Source organism: Peromyscus maniculatus, chromosome 19, assembly GCF_049852395.1.
Source record: "Peromyscus maniculatus bairdii isolate BWxNUB_F1_BW_parent chromosome 19, HU_Pman_BW_mat_3.1, whole genome shotgun sequence".
NCBI lineage: Eukaryota > Metazoa > Chordata > Mammalia > Rodentia > Cricetidae > Peromyscus > Peromyscus maniculatus.
This window is the reverse complement of record NC_134870.1, coordinates 38,787,569-38,807,327: the sequence shown is the minus strand read 5'-3', so window position 1 is coordinate 38,807,327 and position 19,759 is coordinate 38,787,569. Positions and strand designations below refer to the sequence as shown.

The 19,759-nt window shown below is 43.6% G+C and overlaps 2 long non-coding RNA genes across 2 annotated transcripts; both read left to right on the top strand.

The window, feature by feature from the left end:
• The first annotated feature begins 635 nt into the window (after positions 1 to 635).
• Positions 636 to 13,036, top strand: LOC121824041 (uncharacterized). The gene is made up of 2 exons (XR_006065782.2): positions 636 to 827; positions 12,662 to 13,036. It is a non-coding gene; the product is annotated as an uncharacterized LOC121824041 (long non-coding RNA).
• A 2,897-nt stretch (positions 13,037 to 15,933) lies between these two features.
• LOC121823918 (uncharacterized) lies at positions 15,934 to 19,534 on the top strand. The gene is made up of 3 exons (XR_006065559.2): positions 15,934 to 16,714; positions 17,324 to 17,381; positions 18,459 to 19,534. It is a non-coding gene; the product is annotated as an uncharacterized LOC121823918 (long non-coding RNA).
• The last annotated feature ends 225 nt before the right edge of the window (positions 19,535 to 19,759 follow it).

Here is a 19,759-nt window from a genome sequence, read left to right as displayed (position 1 = left end):
ATGGTGGCACACTCAGGAAGCAGAGACCCTTGAATCTTTATGAGTTTAAGACCAGCCTGGTCTACAAAGTAAGTTCCAGGACAGCCAGAGCGACACTGTGCAACTTTATCTCAAAACAACAACAACAAAACAACCTTCCTGATGCCAGGGCCTCCATTAGCTTTTTTAGCAGACTTGGCCAGACTTCAAACCAGTAGCTGCTCCCCGTGATGGAATTCAGAAGTGTTTTATCTGGCCAACTCTATGTTAGCTCTTCATCTGAACCGCTCCAGACACAGCGCACTGCCCCACACTCTAGAAGTCCCGCTGCTCCAGCCTACAACACTCACCGCCCACCTGCTTATCTACACCAGCGTGCCCCGGTGCCCCCGACTCGAGGTCTCCCAGCCCTAGGACACGGTAAGGGTACTTTTTGGTGAAAGTTTTGAAAGGGGGAAGGTAATGGGCTCAGGTCCAAGGAGAATGGACCATCTTCTTAACGTAACCAAGCAACTGAGTAAGAGTTAAGAAGGGTGATGTGAGGTTATCACGAAAGAGAGGCTAGGGGAGTGGCTTGGTGGTATAGAACCCATGCTTAGCATGCACAAGGCACTAGGCTCCATCCTCAGCGTCATAAATATGTGAACGAACTTGGCAGTTCTGTTCCACGAACCTGCCCAGTGAGCTTTCTGAGTTTTCAGCGCTGCCGCTTTCTTGAGAGTCTAAGCCTTCTACATCACCAGAAAGAGGGTGCGCCCTGCCCCAAGCCCTGCACAAAGGCAGCCAGTTTCCTCTTTGTGGAGCAGGGCATGACGGGTAAATCTCTCTCCTAATCCCAGATGCAGAGGGTGAGTGACCCCCGCTGCTTCCCGCTGGGGAAACGCTCTCTCAATAACTGCTGTCTCCATCCTCGCTTCCTCATGACAAAGTGTCCCTTTATAGAGCCCCTGTCCCTGAGCCACGGTGTTCTGTGTGGAGAGTCACTTATTCTTTTGATCTCTTTTTTATTAACTCATCCCTCGCATGTTCAGATTTGTTGTGTGTGTAGTCTTTATAAACCCACGACGAAGCAAAGGTAAAGCGACGTTCTTTGATTTTTATCTGCTGCAGACTGAAGATGAATTCTAAGTGTGGTTTTAGAAGTGGCTGGCTTCCTTCTAGATTTCTTTTTCTTAAGGCTGAGAAAGCAATTGAACAAGGTGTAAGGGTCCCAGGAACTGCAACTGTGGCCATGTATTAGCTATGTAGAACTCTCAGGGTGTGTTCAAGCTGAATGAATAAACAGAAGTATCTTTTCCAGTACATCTCTCCTCTACTTTAAAACAGGAAATTACAATGACAGACAGTCTTGTTGTTGTTTTATTGTGTTTATGTTTATTTATATCCTGTTTTGTTCCAGAAAAAAAGAAAAGATTTAAGGCAGTGTAATAGATGAATTTCTCATCTACCTGCAGGAGCAATTTCATTTGATTTTTTTTTTTTTTTTGGTATTATACTCACTTGTTAATGATTGATATGTTAATGATTTGATTAATCCATTGGGTTGGATTCATTTACATCATCATTTACATGTCATCAAGATGTGTTTTCAAGGTGACAGTTAATATCCTTCTCAAAATGTCCCATTTCTTAGCATAGGGAACTTGATTTTTCATAAGCAAACAGTATCAGATCCTTGGAGCCCACGGGAAGGAAGCAGGAATGTGAGTCTGGGGAGGTTAAGCTGTCTAGTCCAGGTTTCTTAAACCCAGGAGGACTATGCTTGCGTTTATATTTACTTTTGTGTGGAACTTATTTTTCTGTAGCACACAGGACAGGACTCCATAAAGTTTCCAGCATGAATGGAGGAGTGAACATCAGCACCTTGGCCATCTGCCTGCCATTGGCTGAGGAGAGGCCCAGAAAGACTAGATCCCCAACTCCAACCTGTGCTGCTGTCAGGCTAGGGTCCTTGTGCTGAATGTCAAGGTCATGAAACCTCAAGGACACAGTGGGACCTATGCTCATTCTTTGTAGGTACAGGGAAAGTCAAGTTCATGGGAAATACAGTGAGCGGGTCAGAACACTGTTTCTCCCAGTACAATTTCACATGGTTTGGGTAGGGTATGAACAGCATCAAAACCCACTGAAGGCAGAGAAAATCGCGATCCACTTTCAATTCCCTCTCGAACTGCCAATCACAATAAGGAGCAGGTCGACTTGGTGTTGACAGACATTTAGCAGGCCACTCGCTCTTCTTACAAAGAGCTGCCATCAGGCTAGGAACCTTCTGCAGGCCGCAGTAGCCAGCTCTGATCTCATGAGGACATCCCTACTCTGCGATGTTTGGATTTACATTTACCATATCTTCCTACAAGGTCATGCAGGATGTGCAGCTGAGATGATGTTGTAAAGTTACTTCTTTAAAACAGATATGTGGGGCCACAAGATGGCTCAGTGGGTAAAAGAGACACTGTGTAAGCCTGACACAGCCTGAGTTCAATCCCAGGAACCCACAGTGGAAGGAGAGAACGGACTCCAGAAAGTTGTCCTCTGACTTTCGCATGCCCCCCTGTGTGTGCCACACACACACACACACACACACACACACACACACACACACACACAAAGTAAAATAAATGTGCTCAGGTGTTTCCATTAAATCCACTTGAAGAATCAGTTATAGAGATGCTGTATAATTCTTAAAATTGAGATTTAAAAGAGGAAGCAAGGGGGAAGGGAATTTCAGAAAAAGATGTCCTGAGACAGAGGTGGGCCTTGATCTTAGAAGAAACAAATCTTGGACAAGGCAAAGTGATGAGTATGGCACACATCTCTGGCTCTCTGTTTGCTCCTGTGTAAATATTAGCACACCTTCTTCAGAGCTGAATGTAGTGATGGAGTGAGTGGCTGAAGAGAAAGCCTCTGAATAAAGTACTGCACGCCTGGAAGGGATTTTATCTGAGAGATGGAAAGGATGGAAAAATGGGAGAATGAAACTTCAGATGGAAAGAACTTAGATGAATCACCCACACCCACACCCACACACACACACACACACACACACACACACACACACACACACACACTGTTCTCATTGGAGGTGAGCAGGAGGCTTGGTCTATGGAATAGGAGCAGGAAGTCAGTCACCCAGGCGGCATCTCCTGTGTACTACAGTAGAGATGAGAAAAAGGAAAGAAAAAAGAAAGTGGTGTGTGTGTGTGTGTGTGTGTGAGAGAGAGAGAGAGAGAGAGAGAGAGAGAGAGAGAGAGAGAGAGAGAGAGAGAGAGAGAGAGAGAACTCTGCTTTGCTTTCCGTTTAATTGGACAACCCAAAGGATAGCTCCATGAGTCAGGGCAAGGCACTCCTGAGGGCAAAGACCCTACAAAAGCCCTCCCTGTGAGACTGGATCCTGGTAGCTCAGTACATGAACAACTAGATCCAGGGACCTGTTACACACCCAAGCTGCTGAGTAGGAGATAAAGCACTTGCTGAACGAGACTGATGACCTGAGTTCAGATCCCATGAACCTATACTTGAATCTGTGATCCCAGCATTTCTATAGGGAGAGGGGAGTTTGTGGAGCAGCTCCCTGGAGATACAGAGTGGTGGCAGAGATGAGAAGCCCTGCCTTGACCTGTAGCATGAATCCTAATTGGTCTTAATAATAAAAACCCGGAGTCAAATATTGGGGTAAATGCTGAAAGAGAGAAGTAAAGAAGCAGCCAAAGTCACCTCTTACCTCCTCAGACGGAAAAGGGGGTGATCCTGTCTCTACCAATTCTCAGACTGAATGGGGGAGATCCTGTCTCTACATGCCTCATATTCCTGTCTCTGCTTCCCTAGTGCTGGGATTAAAGGCTTGAGCCTCCCATCTGCTGGGAATAAAGGCGTGCACCACCAACTCCTGGGAATAAAGGCGTGCACCACCACCACCCAGCTGTGTTTCTCTTTTAGACTGGTTCAATCTCATGTAGCCCAGGGTAACCTTGAACTCCTGATCTTCCTACTTCCTCTTCCCAAGTACTGGGATTCGAAATGTGTGTCACCACTGCCTGGCCTCTGTGGTTAACTAGTGGCTAGCTCTGCCCTCTGATCTCCAGGCAAGCTTTGTCAGAACACAAACAAAATATCGCACAACATTGACCACTCCAGAAAACTCCGCTAACCAACATGTCTGCGCCCACATTCACCCTCCACAAAAATATCCTGTGAGGAAGGAGGCAAAGCTTTTCCTAGCCCTTAACTCCCAACGTTCAGAGTGATACCACCAGGTGAGGTCCATCAGTATAAACTTTTGTTAAATGAAGAAAAAGAAAGAGGAAAAATAGGAGACAGAGAGAGAAGGGGATGGAGAAAACAGTCCAATTTTCCAGGCTGTTGATTAGAAGAGTTCAGGCCTCTGAGAAGGCCTGGGATTTCATCCCATGTTCCTTTGCTTCCTATGAGGGGGAAATGCATGAAAATGAGCTTAAGGTCCAGTGTTGCTGATTCCAAACCTTACCTTGACCCTGTTCTAGCTGTGTGACACTGGGCACATCACTCATTTCATCCAATGACAATTTTCCCATCGGTAACATGGGAATGATCACCGACACTTCACAGAGCCACAGCTAGTTTCACCGAGCTAATATATGTACAAATGATGAATGGTCCAAATGCCGTTTTCGTTATTACTGTTGTTATTATACACACTCTACAAAAATTCAGAGAATTATTTTGATTCTGTTAAAAGGGTGACACGAGATGGATTTTTTTTTTACTCCATAAACAGATTCTCATACTTTCTTCCTAATTAGACTCTATCTGTCATGTCTGTAATTCCTGTGTAATTAAATTGAAATTAAATGTCAATTTACTTTAAATTATAGAGTAATTCTATGTATACATGCCACGCAATCTGCATTTTGTTAGAAGATGACAACCAAAAATATCCTGACAGTCCCTCTGTAATTACATAGTGATCTGATTAAGTTCAGCATGAGAAACTACCTGCCAGGCCCTAAGAAGGAAACGCAGTACACTGGAAGGAGAGAGGTTAGCTCAGAGGAGGGGCCTAGCAGGAACTCACCCTCCCCGAGGACCTGCTGCTCTCCAGGAGGCGGGACAGACTGAGCCAATGAGAATTCCCTTGTGGGTAGTAGATGGCAATTCTTTATTGTAAAAAAAAAAAAAAAAAAAGGTTATTGAGTTTATTGAATATATTTTAAGAGAGCAGTAACTTGAGAACGTCTTGAAGAATGAGGGTGATCCTTTAAGAGAGAGAGAAAAAGTCTTAATTATAGAACAGGTTAATGGCTGCAATTGCCCCTTAGACATGTCTAACCTCACTGTGGGAATCAGGTTGGTGTCGAAGGACTTCGGTCTGCGTGTTGACTGTGAATGTCAACCGGAGATTGTATTTTCCAGTAACACACCAAATGGCGTCTATCTGCTGGTTCTCATAATGTTTCAATACCTGACACCACTTCCATTATCATCGACAAGCATATTACTATGTCTATCCTACTTGAGTATACACTGCAGTTTTCAAACATGAGGCAAGTGGTGGGGGAGCGGGGGCAGGCAACTGGGTGGTTGAGGACATTGGGCCGAGCCTGTTACTGGCACACAGCAATGGGGCCACCAGAAACGGAAATGTCACTGTCTGTGCTCCCCTCCCCTACGTCCTCCCCAGCAGTCACAGATCGGCCTCACCTCTTGGTGCCTTCCTTACTCAGGCTGGCCTATTTCTAGCCGCGAATACGTTGTGCTCTGGCAGGATTTGGGGACAGCGGAGCCTCTTGCTTTCCATTAATGTGAGATCCTTCAAGCTTCCTTTATCCACTGTTCCCCCGGGCCAGCGACTCACACAGTGACTGAATCTGAAGGATCCTCCAGGGCATATCTTCAGAGCAGGTCCTTTGAGCAAACGGCCCAGTCATGAGTGAGAGAACAGAAGCCAAGGACTCCAACATCATGCCGGACACTTTGGAAAGATGCTGCAGAGACCATGAAATTCACGGTCCTGAGTTTCGACTCTTTCTCTACCAACTATAGCGCCTAAGTTAGTCACCAAACCTCTATGAGCCTTGGTTCCCTTATCACACTCCCGACTTCCCATAGGATTGTCAGGAGAACTAATTAGCCGCTAAGGGTGAAAATATTTGGAAAGAGGAAGGACATGTCTAGCTCATCACTATTATCATCACCACCACAGATATGTCAGTCAGGGCTCTCATTGACCATAGCAGAAAACACAAGCTGGCTTGTGTTACAGAGACGGATGGAAAGGGAGGCATTGTGTTTCAGAGGCTCTGGTTGTCATAATGTTGGGTTAGCTGTAACTTTGGGGCTGGCAGGTTCAATGATTACATCGTTTCCTTAGGCTCAGTTTCTATGTTGGTTGGGCACGTGCTGTTGCTGAGTGGATGGCCTCACTCCCAGGCTCAGTCCAATCCATTGGGAAAGTATGTCCCAGAGTGCCTCCCTCTGATCCCAGGCTTTGTTCTATTGTAAGCCACCGGGTCATATGCATGTGCCCCACACGACAGTCACTGTGGCTAAGAAGTGTGAGTACTCATTGGGATGGGTGACTAGCTTCACTATACCTGTTTTCCAGGCCTCCCTGTTGACCTCCTGACCCCAAACAACACATCTCATGTCTCACTCTCCACCATAGGCTCACTCCCCACCCCCAACCCTGTGCCTAAATGAGTGCATGCATATATTATATAGGTGTGTGCACATACACATGTATGTAGAGGCCAGAGGCTGACATCAGTGTCAGGCCAGAAAATGACATCCTTTCTCGCCAAGTGTCCACTGTATTTTTTTTAGGTATAGCCTCTCAGTAGAGTTTAAACTCACTGACCTGCTAGGCTAACTGGCCAGTGGGCTGCAGGGAGCTGCCTGTATGCACTCCCACAGAGCTGGGGTTATAAATGGCCACCACCATGCCTGGCTTTCCTTTTTACATGGATGCTGGAGATCTGAACTCATGGCCTCATGCTTACGAGGCAGTGTACCAACTCAGCAATGTCTGCCTGCCCCTCCCTCCCTCCCTTTCCTTTAAATCAGAAGCTAATGTGCATCCCTAGGCTGGCTGCTGCAAGGCATTTAGCCAGCTGTGTGCCCACCCGCTGACCAAGGACACCAGCAATGTGAAACGGACTCCGATGCATCTGTCTGTGAACATTTTAAGGTCACTGTGCTTGTAGCATGCTTCCCTTGTGTTCTGAATAGTTCAGAATTTTGCATAATGGGCAACATGTAAAAGTCAACATTTCCCTTTTTGTGTCTGCCAAATTCCTTGGAAGGCTATAAAAATCCAACATTCCCTATGAACACTAAATGTTAAAACTGAATAGCTTCTCTAAAATAAGACTATTATTGCTCAAAATACGAAGCCATCAATCTTCTGCAATTGCCTTTCCTGTCTGTTGGGTCATTCTGGGATTACAGAGGATCCAAATGTGTCTCTGGAACTCCAACTCCACACACCATGAGCTTGGCTCTTCCTTTAATCCAGTTTTAACTGGCATGATTCTCCTCATCCAGAAGGTCAACTAAGCTGATCACAGCCTGGCCAAGCTACATGTTTATCCTTGTATTTATGCTTTCCCTTCTGTTGGAATATTATTATCTGGACACCAGAATTTAAAATGCATGAGTATATTAATGCATGAGTATATTAATTACTTTTCTCCTTGCTGTGACCAAATACCTGACCAGAAGCTACATAATGGAGAGGTTTATTTTAGCCCCGTTTGGGAGTATAGAACATCAGGGCAGGGACAGGAATGACATTGTGGCAGGAGCAGCTCCAGCTGTTGAAGCAGGAAGACAAGGCTGCAACAGCTGGAAATATCAGGAAGCAGAGAGAAGACAGTGTAGCCATAAGTTTTCTCAGGTCCTGCCCAGCCCTGCGGTCCCTCAGCCACTGACAAAATAATCATTCAGAGGCTTAATATTAATTATCAACTGTATGGCCTATGGCAGGCTCTTACTAGCTAGCTATTATATCTTAAATTAACTTATTTCTGTTAATCTATGTATTGCCATGTGGCCATGGCATTACCAGTCTTCTGGGATGTTGCTTCTTGAGCTCTAGGCTGGCGTCTCTCCCTCCTCTCCTTTCTTCTTTCCCTATAGCTGCTTGTATTTCCCACCTGCCTCTAAGCGGCCTTGCCATAGACCAATGCAGCTTTATTTATCAACCAATCAGAGCAACATATATTCATAGCGTACAGAAAGACTTCCCACAGCAAGACAGGAAGTGGACAGAGCTACAGATCTCAAGGTTTATCCACAAGTTTTATCACTGGGCCTCACCTCTCAAAGGTTCCCTGAAACCCCAAGACAATGCCACTAGGTGAGGACCAAGTGTTCAATCACAATCAGCTTGTGGAGACATTATACTTCTTAAACCGTAACAATAAGGTATATAAAGGGTTATATCCATTAATTACAGACTTCCTGTCCCATATTATTGCCCTGTCTTTCTACATGCATGAATGTCCCATGCATATGCAAGTATTACATATATGGAATCTTAATTGCATTAATATTTATATTTCTTTTTGCCACAAATTACACAGAACATATTTTTTATAGAATTTGCTTTTGCTGTTTTTTATCTTTTTTTTTTAATTTTAAAAATTATTGTGTTTTGGTGTATAATATGTGTGAGTGTGGGCACAGATAGGCTATGACAAGTGTGGACACCAGAGACCAGCTTTTGAAAGTGAATTTCTCCTTCCACTGAAGCTTTCTGGGTTCAAACTCAAGTGGTCAGGCTTACACAGTGTGTGATTTTACTCACTGAGCCATCTTGCTGGCCTTGGCTTTTATTTTGTGATTTATTTTAGCTAATTAATTAATTAATTAATTAAATTTAGTTTTGAGGCAGGGTCTTTCTTACTTTGTAGCCCAAGTTGGCTTCAGACTCACAAAACTCTACCTGCCTTTGCTTTCCAAGGGTTGGAATTAAAGGCAAGCACCACCATGCCCATCAACATTTTTCCTTTTTTTTTTTTTTCCTTTGTTCTGTTCTGGTTTTTTGTTTTGTTTTGTTTTTCAAGATAGGGTTTCTCTGTATAGTTTTGGCCGTCCTAGAACTTGCTTTGTAGATCAGGCTAGCCCAGAACTCATAGAAATCCACCTGCCTCTCTTTCCTGAATGCTGGGATTAAAGGCACATGACACCATGCCCAACCTCATTTTTCATTTTATTGCAGTTTGTCTTAGAAAATATTCCATATTCCATACAACCACAGGAGGAGCTCTGTTTATTTGTGCTACCAATGTGTTTTCCTTTTATAAACTGGATGGATCTCTAGTAATAGAAGTGGTAGATTAACCCATAGGTGGGTTTTTTTTTATTATATTTAAAACACTGTTGCATTCTGAAAAACGAGTACATTCTCAAGTTACAGATATAGAAGTTGCATGAGTATTTAGAAAAAAAGTAACCCCCTTGAATATAATCGTCTGAAAGCCACTCAATTCCCATTCCTGCCTGGGACTTCGGGCATCAGCTGGTCTAATCCGCACCTAGAAACCTGATGCTCACTCGGGTCAGCCTCTCCTTTTTCTCATCCACACCCTCTATCATGGCCATGGCTGCATGTCAACACATGGGGAAATGCTTCTCTGTTCCAGCGGGACAGCGTTTGTCGAGGCTCACACATACTTGAGGGACCCCTCTTTGGCAGATTTTTGGATCACCAGAGTCTTCAGCAAGGTCAAACAGTGTAAACCACATGTAACATCATTTGGAAAAACTACAAACAGGCCCAAAGGAGGACATATGTCTAGTAATAAAACTATTTACACAAAAGGTAGATAGATTTCAAATAAATTTATCCATTTACATCCCTAACAGGATGTATGAGTGACTGTTTCCTAACATGTCCCCTTACCAGACACATATAATATACTAAGAAATTTTCTTATCTTTATTAGTCTGGCGTGTTAAATGGTATTTTAATCTAAGCATATCTACTGATGGGTAATCATCATATTTAATATGTTTAAAATCAATGTTTATAATTTTTATGATATGACTAGATTCTTTATCTTTATTTGTTTGCTGTTCTCATTCTCATTGATTTGTGGGAGGTTTTATGTGAATTATAAATTATAATTTGCCATTTGTCTTCTGCCTCTGTTATTTGTTTCATCATGCAGAAAAAAAGAGGTTTGTTTTTTTAAATAGTTTAGCACTTTTTGAAATTAAAGGTTTTATATCAGACTTAGAATTTATTCAATTGCAGATTATTATATATTAGGTCTTCATGGTATTGTATTAAATCTTCATAAATTCAAAATCATTTATGTATTTATTTGTGTGGGGGCATTCTATGCCACAGCACAAGTGTGGGAGCCAGAGGACAACTTTAGGAAGTCATTTTCCTCTTCCACCGTGTGGGTCTCAAGGATCAGCCTTGGGTCACCAGACTTGACAGCATCTCACTGACCCTTTATAGGTATTGCATTTGAAACGTCATAATTATCGACAAATTGTCCTGGAAGGAGATTCTGCAAAGCCCGACTTCCAAGCACAGGATATGTTTATTATTCAAAGTGTCTGCTGTCCACTGCCTTAGTGCTCTAGTGCTGTGAAGAGACACCATGACCAAGGCAACTTATTAAAGAAAGCATCTGATTGGGGGCTTGCTTACAGTTTCAGAGGGTGAGTCCAATACCACCATGGCAGGAAGCCTGGTAACAGGCAGGCAGGCCTGGCACTGGAGAAGTAGCTAAGAACTTACATCTGATCCCTAAGCATATAGCAGAGAGAGCAAGACTGGGCCCAGTGCAGGCTTTTGGAACCTCAAAGCCCACTCCCAGTGACATACCTTCTTCAAAAAGGCCATTGTGAGAGGCCAGCTCCCACCGTTTAAAGGGTTCCTATGAGAGGAGAGAGGAATAAGAAACTTTTAGATAGAAAGATAGCAAAGAGGAGAAAGACAGAAACACAGGATAGCTTCGGGAGGACCTGGATCAAAACCCAATGGTCCCTTCTGCCTCTTCAAAAGGGCTTTTTATAACAATGCCAAGGGGCAGGGCAAAAGACCTCCTCCTTGCTGGATCAAAGCACACTGCACAGCCAAGTGTAGACCCTTCCACACACATGGTAACCACGCCCATGGTCCAATCATTCCCCTATGCAGCCCTGCTGGGTAAAGCAAGCTCAGGTTGTCAGACCCTGAGTAAGTTCTCACTAGGAAACTTCTGTGGGTCTCTACATGCCATACCTCCTAATCTTTCAAATATATGAGCCTATAGGATCCATTCTCATTCAAACCACCACACTTGTCCCTATACGTTATCCATTCCCTCCTAAGTCCCAGCATCCATCAACACAAAGCTGAATTCCACTGGGTGTATGTTCAGTCTTGGTACCAAGTGCAAGGTTGCATGCAGAAAAACCAGCAGGCTTTTCCCTTTTACATGGAATCATTCACAGCCAGAAAGGCATGGCCATGTCACCTCTCTGCTCACCACTGCCTCACAGAAAGATGTCCTAAGAGATGGGTCACAGAGTCTCTGAGAACACATCTTTTGAAGCAAAATTGGAAATCATGTTATTCATGGGTTTGGAAATATGAATATCTTCAAAGCACAACAGCAAAACATTTTTTAACCCAACTTCACAAACCTCCTTTACTGTGGTGATTTTCTAGGACATACTTCAGAAAGTCAAAGATGCTGTGAATTAGGAAGCCCGAGGAAAAGCATTAATTCCTGAAGTTCAGATTGCTGGAGGAAGTGGAGGAGTCAAAGGGGAAGGATTTTCCACAGAGAAAATGCTTTCAACAACTACGTGAAGTGGCTGTTCTGGAGACAAGACCTTGAGTGGCTACTATATGGATTCCTATTAAATATGAACCTGTCGGCACAGGCCTCTCAAAAAACTAATGTCTCCACTGTAGCCTGCTGTCCACATGCTCATCTGGAAAGTCAAGTCATTCAAGTAGAAAGGAATAAATTGATTGAAGAGGAAGCAGTATTTAAATCTTTCTGACACTGGCGAGTGGAGTGCAGGAATCACAAGTCTCTGACTTCCTGGTGTTCTTAGGATGTAGTCGATCCCATCCCTTGAGGGACTGGCATGCTATGCCAGGTCTAGTGAATCACTGTGTGATAGTATTTGACTATGCAGATGACGTGAGGTCAAGAATAGACATGTGATCCAGATCTCGGCTAATGAGATCCCATCCTGGAACTATTGCTTGAATTGTGAGGCAAGAGCATCCTCTCCTAGCTGGATTAGCAAACCTGAGAGGATACAGTTAGAGACAGATTGAGAAGAAACCAACTGTAAGGGGGAACATGATCTGTATGATACACTGAAATTAAGTGGGTGCTAAAGATTTGTTGTGATTCCCTAGAACTAGCTATGGCAGAAAGCAGGTGAACACATTAATCCCTGAACCACTGTAAAAACTGGAATATAATCTTATACTGGCCCCCTGAATGCTAACAGGAGTTGGTTTATGGTCACTTCCAACTGATAAGAGCACAAATTTGCATCACAGAACTACATAACACAAAGGAAGGAAGAAGGATTCTCTGGAAGATTTCTTTCCATGTTCCAAATCAATCAAACCAACCACAAAACCAGGGAATCGGTGATGTTTTCTACCACCCAATTTAGCAACAGTGAGTAGACTGTCATTGATTTTTGCTTATAATCTCCCACTTGAATCTCTTTCCAGCTTTCCTTTCCTGAAAATTCCAATGGAGGTGTCCCTACATTCACTCTACTAGGATGCAGACAATGTACATAAACAAGGTATTTTCTGAGACTTAACTTGAAATTCAAAGTCAAGACTGCAGTACAGTGGGATTCCATGTCACACGTCCTTGACCTTACAGGCAGACAAGAGTGAAGGCTTCATGCTCAGTGGATCATATAAGAAGACAACTTAAGAAGGAATTCAGGGACAGTGAAAGTCCCTTTAAAGAGATTCCCGGAAAAGTTTCTAGACCCAACTTCTCTGAGAAGTTATAAGGGAATCCTTATTTGTTAAAAATCAGCTCTGTTTAAAAATATCAACAACAATAAATGTTTAAGATCAATGGTTCTCAAATATGCTTGTTTATCAGAATCATTCGGAGAGATGAAATGTGCACAATTTCCAGATTTTTCCATCTAACCATCCTTCTAGCTGCAGGGTTAAAAGTCATGCTGTTTGTATAGGGGTCTGTGTGTCTACATGTGTCTGTGTAGCTGTGTGTGTGTGTGTGTGTGTGTGTGTGTGTGTGTGTGTGTGTGTGTGTGTGTGCATATTTTAAAGTACTATATACATGAATGTTCTTTATTTGTATCATTATCTTATTAAATTTTCACAGTAACCCCATGGTGTAGGTACTTCTAGGCTATGGAACAGATACAATTTTATACCTATTTTATAGATTGGAAATACAATGTTTAAGGTGTGGTGGCCCATGCCTTTAATCCCAGCACTCAGGAGGCAGAGGCAAGCAGATCACAAAATGACTTTTTGTTGCTACTTCATATCCGTACTTTTGCTACTGTTATGAATTGTAATGTAAATATTTTTTTGGAGAGGGAGGTTTGCCAAAAGGGTCATGACCCAGAGGTTGAGAACCACTGCTGTAACTCACTGAGCCAGCTTGTGCCGCTCCTGTAGTCCTTGGTGTGGCGCCATCCGCCGGGGCACGATTGACAATGACCACACCCCTGAAGGAAACAGAGGCTCCCTCACCCCGATCTGCTATCAATAGCTCCTCAGTTCTGGGAGCTCATCCTCCCCCACACACACACCCACCAAGCCAGAATGTTGACTGGCTTGATCATGTGCACACAACCACAGCTGTTGTGAGTCCACGAACACAATGACCCCGTCGTGTCCAGAAGACACGGTGTCTCTCCCGTCCTCTTACACTTTTTCTGACGTTATCTGTGACAGCCCTGAGACTTGGGGAAGAAGTCCGACACAGATGTCCCACTTATTGTCTGCACTCCGACCACGCACGTATGAGTTTCTGTGTTAACCTCCATCTACCGCACAGAGAAACATCTCTGTTGTGGTCTGAGCACTTCACTAAGAGCACAGGAATATGACTTCAGAGGGCAGGTTGATACAATGTCCATTTAGCGAACTAATAATAGTAAGTTCAACTGGGAGCCTATGAGCTCCCCAACCATAGGTTCTTGGTCAGATTTATCGTATCAAGCATGTGTTGTCTCTTGTGGAGTGAACCGATCAGAAATCCAAGTAGAAAGTAGTTGATTATCCCCTTAAAATTCATGCCACTAATGTACCCAAAATAGCATCTTGTTATCCTGGTCATTAGCTTCCTGGTCAGAACGAGCTTCATTTCTCCATGTCCTGTGACTGAGGTGTGTGGAGTCTTCAGCATTAGGGTCTTACTATCATGAGCTCTTGCACCCAGAGCCACCTAAATCTTGAAAAAACACCAAAGATATACTCTGAAGAAAAAAACAGCATAGGAAACTAGATATCTACGTGTATAAAGATGAAACAATTCCTCTCTCTCATCCTGCATTCCAATAATTGTAAGTGGATCGAAGATTTTAATGTTGGAGCTGAAACTATGAAACTTTCAGAAAAAAGGGATTATACTTTAGGTGACAGGCTCAGCTAAAAATGGAATAGGACCCTGCTCACCCAGGAAACTGAATCAACAATCATTGTAGTTGGTTTTTTTACTCTTTGCTCTTTAGGGGCCCACCATGCAGCTCCCAAATAAATACATTACATGGAGACTTATTCTTACTTATGAATGCCCAGCCTTAGCTTGGCTTGTTTCTAGCCAGCTTTTCTTAAGTTATCCCATCTACCTTTTGCCTCTGGGCTTTTATCCTTCTCTATTCTATATTTCTTTCTTTCCTTCCTACTCTGTGGCTGGCTGGGTGGCTGGGTGGTTGGCTTCTGGCATCCTCTCTCCTTCTCCTTTTCTCACTGCTCCCTCTTCTTTTTCTCCTCCTCCAATTTATTCTCTCTCTCTGGAAGCCCCACCTATCCTCTCTCTCCTGCCTAGCTAATGGCTGTTGGTGGACAGAAGTGGAAAACATACTGAGTGACGTAACCCAAACCCATAAAGACAAACACCGCATGTTCTCACTCCTACATAGATCTTAGCATTGATTCAGATCTGTGGGTGCAACCTGGACTACCTATGAATTCAATGAAACTGGAAAGGGACCAGTGGTGGGTGAAGAAAGATCTTTATTGAACAGAGATAGCAGAAGTCATGTGATGTGGGGGCAAAGGAGAGAATAAAGGGAGGGAGGTCTAGAGGGGAAAGGGTGGGGAGGGTAGAGCAGAGGAGGGGTTAGGAAGGAGAGATAACTAACACTAAAGGTGGCTGAAAATCCATATGAAAACTTACTATTTCGTAGCTCTGTGTGTGTGTGTGTGTGTGTGTGTGTGTGTGTACAAGTGTGTGTGTGTGTGTGTGTGTACAAGTGTGTGTGTGTGTACAAGTGTGTGTGTGTGTGTATGTACAAGTGTGTGTATTCACACAGAAGAATTTAACTGGGGAAACTCTACAGAGGGCATGGTGTTCACACAGAAGCCATAGGTCGCCAAACAAAACTTTGGTGGTGCCAAAGTATCAGACAGGTCTCTCTCTTCATATAGTTGGGCACAGGTATCTTCAAGCCCAACCCCTGCCCAGATAATACAGGCTATTTCCATTGCCTTTTCTTTACTTTCAACCCATTTACCAAAACCCAAATGTCTGCCAGTGTTTCGGTGCCCATGGACAATGTACAAAATCAGTAATCGAACTTCTTATGTCTTGAAACCGGAGGGGGGGATATTTTCAAAGGAAAACAGTTTCTCCCAAATAAAAATGTGTAGTATAGACAGTACAAGACATCTCTATTTGACACTCAGAATCTAATTTAGGAAAGAAGAAAATAAAGAAAAAAAGAAGGCAGGGAGGGAGAGAGGGAGAGGGGGAAGAATGCAGGGATGCAGGGAGAAAGGGAAGGAGCTGTTGTCCATGTATTGAAAAGTTTACCTACAAGAGACTTCAACTTCTGTTATTAGCACGATCACCAAGGCACCTGTTCCTTTAATAGCTGACTCAAGTCATAACAGATGCATCAAAATCATAATTGCCTTCCTCATTAGAAAGAGAAAAGAGGTATTCCAAAGAGGCCACATAATGTTTCTTTGGGGTACAAATTAAAAGGTACTTAAAGTTCTCCATTTCCACTCAACAATTTAGCTACGATTATTGTCCTACGTGCTGATGGATGGTTCCAGAAAAGGCCATCCTACAGGCCTCATGTCATCAGCTGACCCAGGAAGGATCAGCAAAAGGGGATTTCTAGTCTGTCAATTATACAAGCCTTTGTTTCCTCTTGTTCCCACTAACCCCAGATAAACAGCAACAAAAATGAATCTTAATGAATTCAACTTTCATCAACTCCTCTACCAGAGGAAGGTAGAACTCAGGGAAAATCCAAAACATTTTTCAGAAGTGGGTAGGCTAGAGACCAACAATGATCTACATTAGAAGACACATAGTATTCTGAAGAAAAGACAACATTGAGGAATAAAAGAAGCTGTTGTGTGAGTATTTGTAGAGGGCAGCTTTGGGAATCTCCCTTCACATTAGGAAACAAACATGATTCTCTCATCCTTGTTTCTTCCTGGTTCCGGGTTGCTTTACTGACTCTGCGGCACACTCAGGGGCACAGAGTGGTCATAGAATCAGGCAAGCCTCGGGACACCCTGAAGATTCTGGCTAACACAATTCTGCACCAGGTGTGTACATACGCAGATCTTAGTCCTTCAACTCCCACCATCAGAATCTCTTATGACACTGATAGGCTTCTGGAGTATTCTAACGACCTGCATCTGAAACTGCGCTGCCTGCCAGCATCTAAAAACTGCTGCAAAATGTCCCGCTGATCAGTACTAAAAAACAAATGGGGAAAAAAAATCAGTCTCATAATGAAACAGTGATGCTTGACTTTCTGGCTTGGTCAAGTTATTTATTTGTGCTAGGGATGGACACACACACACACACACACACACACACACACACACACACACACACACACGCACACATGCGCGCACGCGCGCACGCGCTTTTATTTGTCCCTCAGCAACTCCTGACGGTAGCAGCTTTGTCAGCATCTCTTACAGACACATAGCAGGTTGGTTCTCTGTGCAGGTCTTCCCATTTTGCATTTACACTCACCCTAATTTATGGGAGCAGAAAACCTTTAGATTCTCTGAGTAACAGAAGAGTGATCGGGACAGCCATTTACTTAACCACTCTTCCTATTCACTCTATGAACCCCGACTAGAGGTCAGTTCCTGTGTACACATGGAAGGACAATTCATTTCAGTTTACTTCCCATCGTCTAGCATTGATGAAGAATACCACATGCAACATGATCAAGAGCTTAGGAGACAGGAGGAAGAGGTAAGACTTGATCTGAAAAAAATGAAAAGATGGCTTGGCGCGGGGGTGGTGGTGGCGGTGGCGGCGTCGGCAGAGGCGGCTCACGCCTTTAATCCCAGCACTCAAGAGGCAGAGGCAGGCGGATCTCTGTGATTTTGAGGACAGCGTGGGCTACAGAGTGAGTTCCAGGAAAGGTGCCAAAGCTACACAGAGAAACCCTGTCTCGGGGGGGAAAAAAGATGGCTTGGGCTATCACTCGGCGTGTAGAGGACTTTCCTAGCACAAAGCCCAGGGTTCGACCAACAGCACTGTGTCAACCAGAGACTGAGGTTAGATCTGTAATCCTAGCACTCTGGGCATAGAGGTAAGAGGACTAGAAGCTTAAGGTCATCCTTTGGCCACACAGTGAGTTCAAGGCAAAGCCTGCGAGACATGAGACCCAACCTCAAATAATAATATTAATAATGTATTTTTTCAAGTTTTTACAAAGAATAAAAACAAAATAAATTTGTCAGATTGGGAAGATCAAGAGAGAAAAATATTCCAGCTAAATGTTTTAAAAAGCATCATGTTGCTGGGGTACAAAAAGCACTTAGTAGGGCTAAGCACAAGCCACACGCAGGGCATGTTGGGAGTCAGTACTCTGAATGAAGCCAGTGGCTGAGTCCGGTTGGACTCTCTGGCACACTAAGGAATTTGAATGTTACCTTGCAGAGAGTTTCAAACAAGTCAGAGATGAACTCAGACACATTGTATGTTGTCAGTATTACCTCTAAGAAGAAGAAAGAAGATAAACACAAAAATTGGTTATTCTGTGCCATAAGAAATTTCCTTGAGGTACAAAGAAGTATTTACAGACAGCAACATTTGCTAAATATTGGAAAGGGCTTCTGAGAGAGGTTGGCGAGTCACCTCAGGAGGTCTTTAAGAATAGACCAAATTATAATTTGTCTTAGAAGCCTCGGATGTGATTATCCGTTAGGGCAAAGGAACTGACTCCGAGTCTCTTCTGGAATTACAGCTCCATTGTTCACAGACTATCAGGGTGCACAGAGCTGCGCATTGCTTAGCAATTTGTACTTGATCCTTTGGTTGCAGATTGATTACAAGATCACAGGAGCAGGATGCTCACTGTAGAATTATGGGCAGAGTGAACGCTGGATGGATGGGAAGCAATCTCCCCATGATGGAGCAACCTGGCTTTAAAATTAGGTACATTTTCCTTTCACTGTGGCATAAGCCTGGGAGGTGACCTTCATGTAATTCTATTTTTTGTAGGGTTATCTGAACACGAGAGCAGGTACTATCAGGGCTGGGCAGATACAATAATGATCTATAGTAGAAAGCCAGGAACTCATCCTAGATTAACTCAGTATGTAGGGTGCTTTGCGTCATTGCTCAGGAAATTAGTTAAAGCTAGCTATTACTAAAGGTGCCCTCGGAGACTATTAATAACACCCAGAAATGCCAAAGCTTCAGAGCTTAGAAAGTACGTTCCTGCATGTTTCCTTGGCTGCTTCTCCCCAAAACACTGAAGGAAGGTTTTCACAACTTAGAATGCTGGGGCTGGGAGCTGCAAAAACCTACCCCCATTTATATGGCTGTGAGGTTGCATAGTCTCAACTTAGCCTCTCCCAGAAATGCTTCCTGTGAATCGTTCACATAAGCTCTCCAAAGGGAGGAAGCGAGCATTTGAAAGAAATTCAGAAGCAAAGCAAAATGATTCTATATAAAATGATCCCCAGAAATGAGAGCTGGTGGCATGGTCAGGGTCAAGAACGACTCCAAAGTCAGTTGCCAGTTTGCAAAAGCTTGCTCTGTAAATAGCCTTCGAACTAAGAAAACGTCTCTCTAAAATGCTGACAACACATTAAGAGAGGTTAAAAAACAAAACACAAACACAATTAAGCCACCCTAAGTGACAGCGCTGAGGCCACATCACACCGGCAATATAACACTGGTCTAACATTTTCATTAAACTACATATAAGAACCAATTTCCAGGCCTAAAAGACCATTGACTATAAAGAGATACACTCTTACCTTAGGACCTACTAAGAAAGGAGAAAATCACTACCAATTAAGCTGCAAAACACTTGATTTTTTACGGCGTCACAATTCCACCAGTGAGGGAAGAGGAAAGAATTCTACATTTTAGAATGCAGGAAGCATATTAACTGGAAGGCTTGGGCGTAGCTCAGCAGTAGGATTGATAGCTGAGCATACCTGCAGCCCTGGACCAGATCCCAGACACTGCAAATAAGTATAATAAAAATAACTGAATCTAGAGGCTGGAGAAGTGGCTCGGCGGTTAAGAGCACTGGCTGCTCTTCCAGAGGACCCGGGTTCAATTCCCAGCAACCACATGGCAGCTCACAACTGTCGCAACTCCAGTTCCAG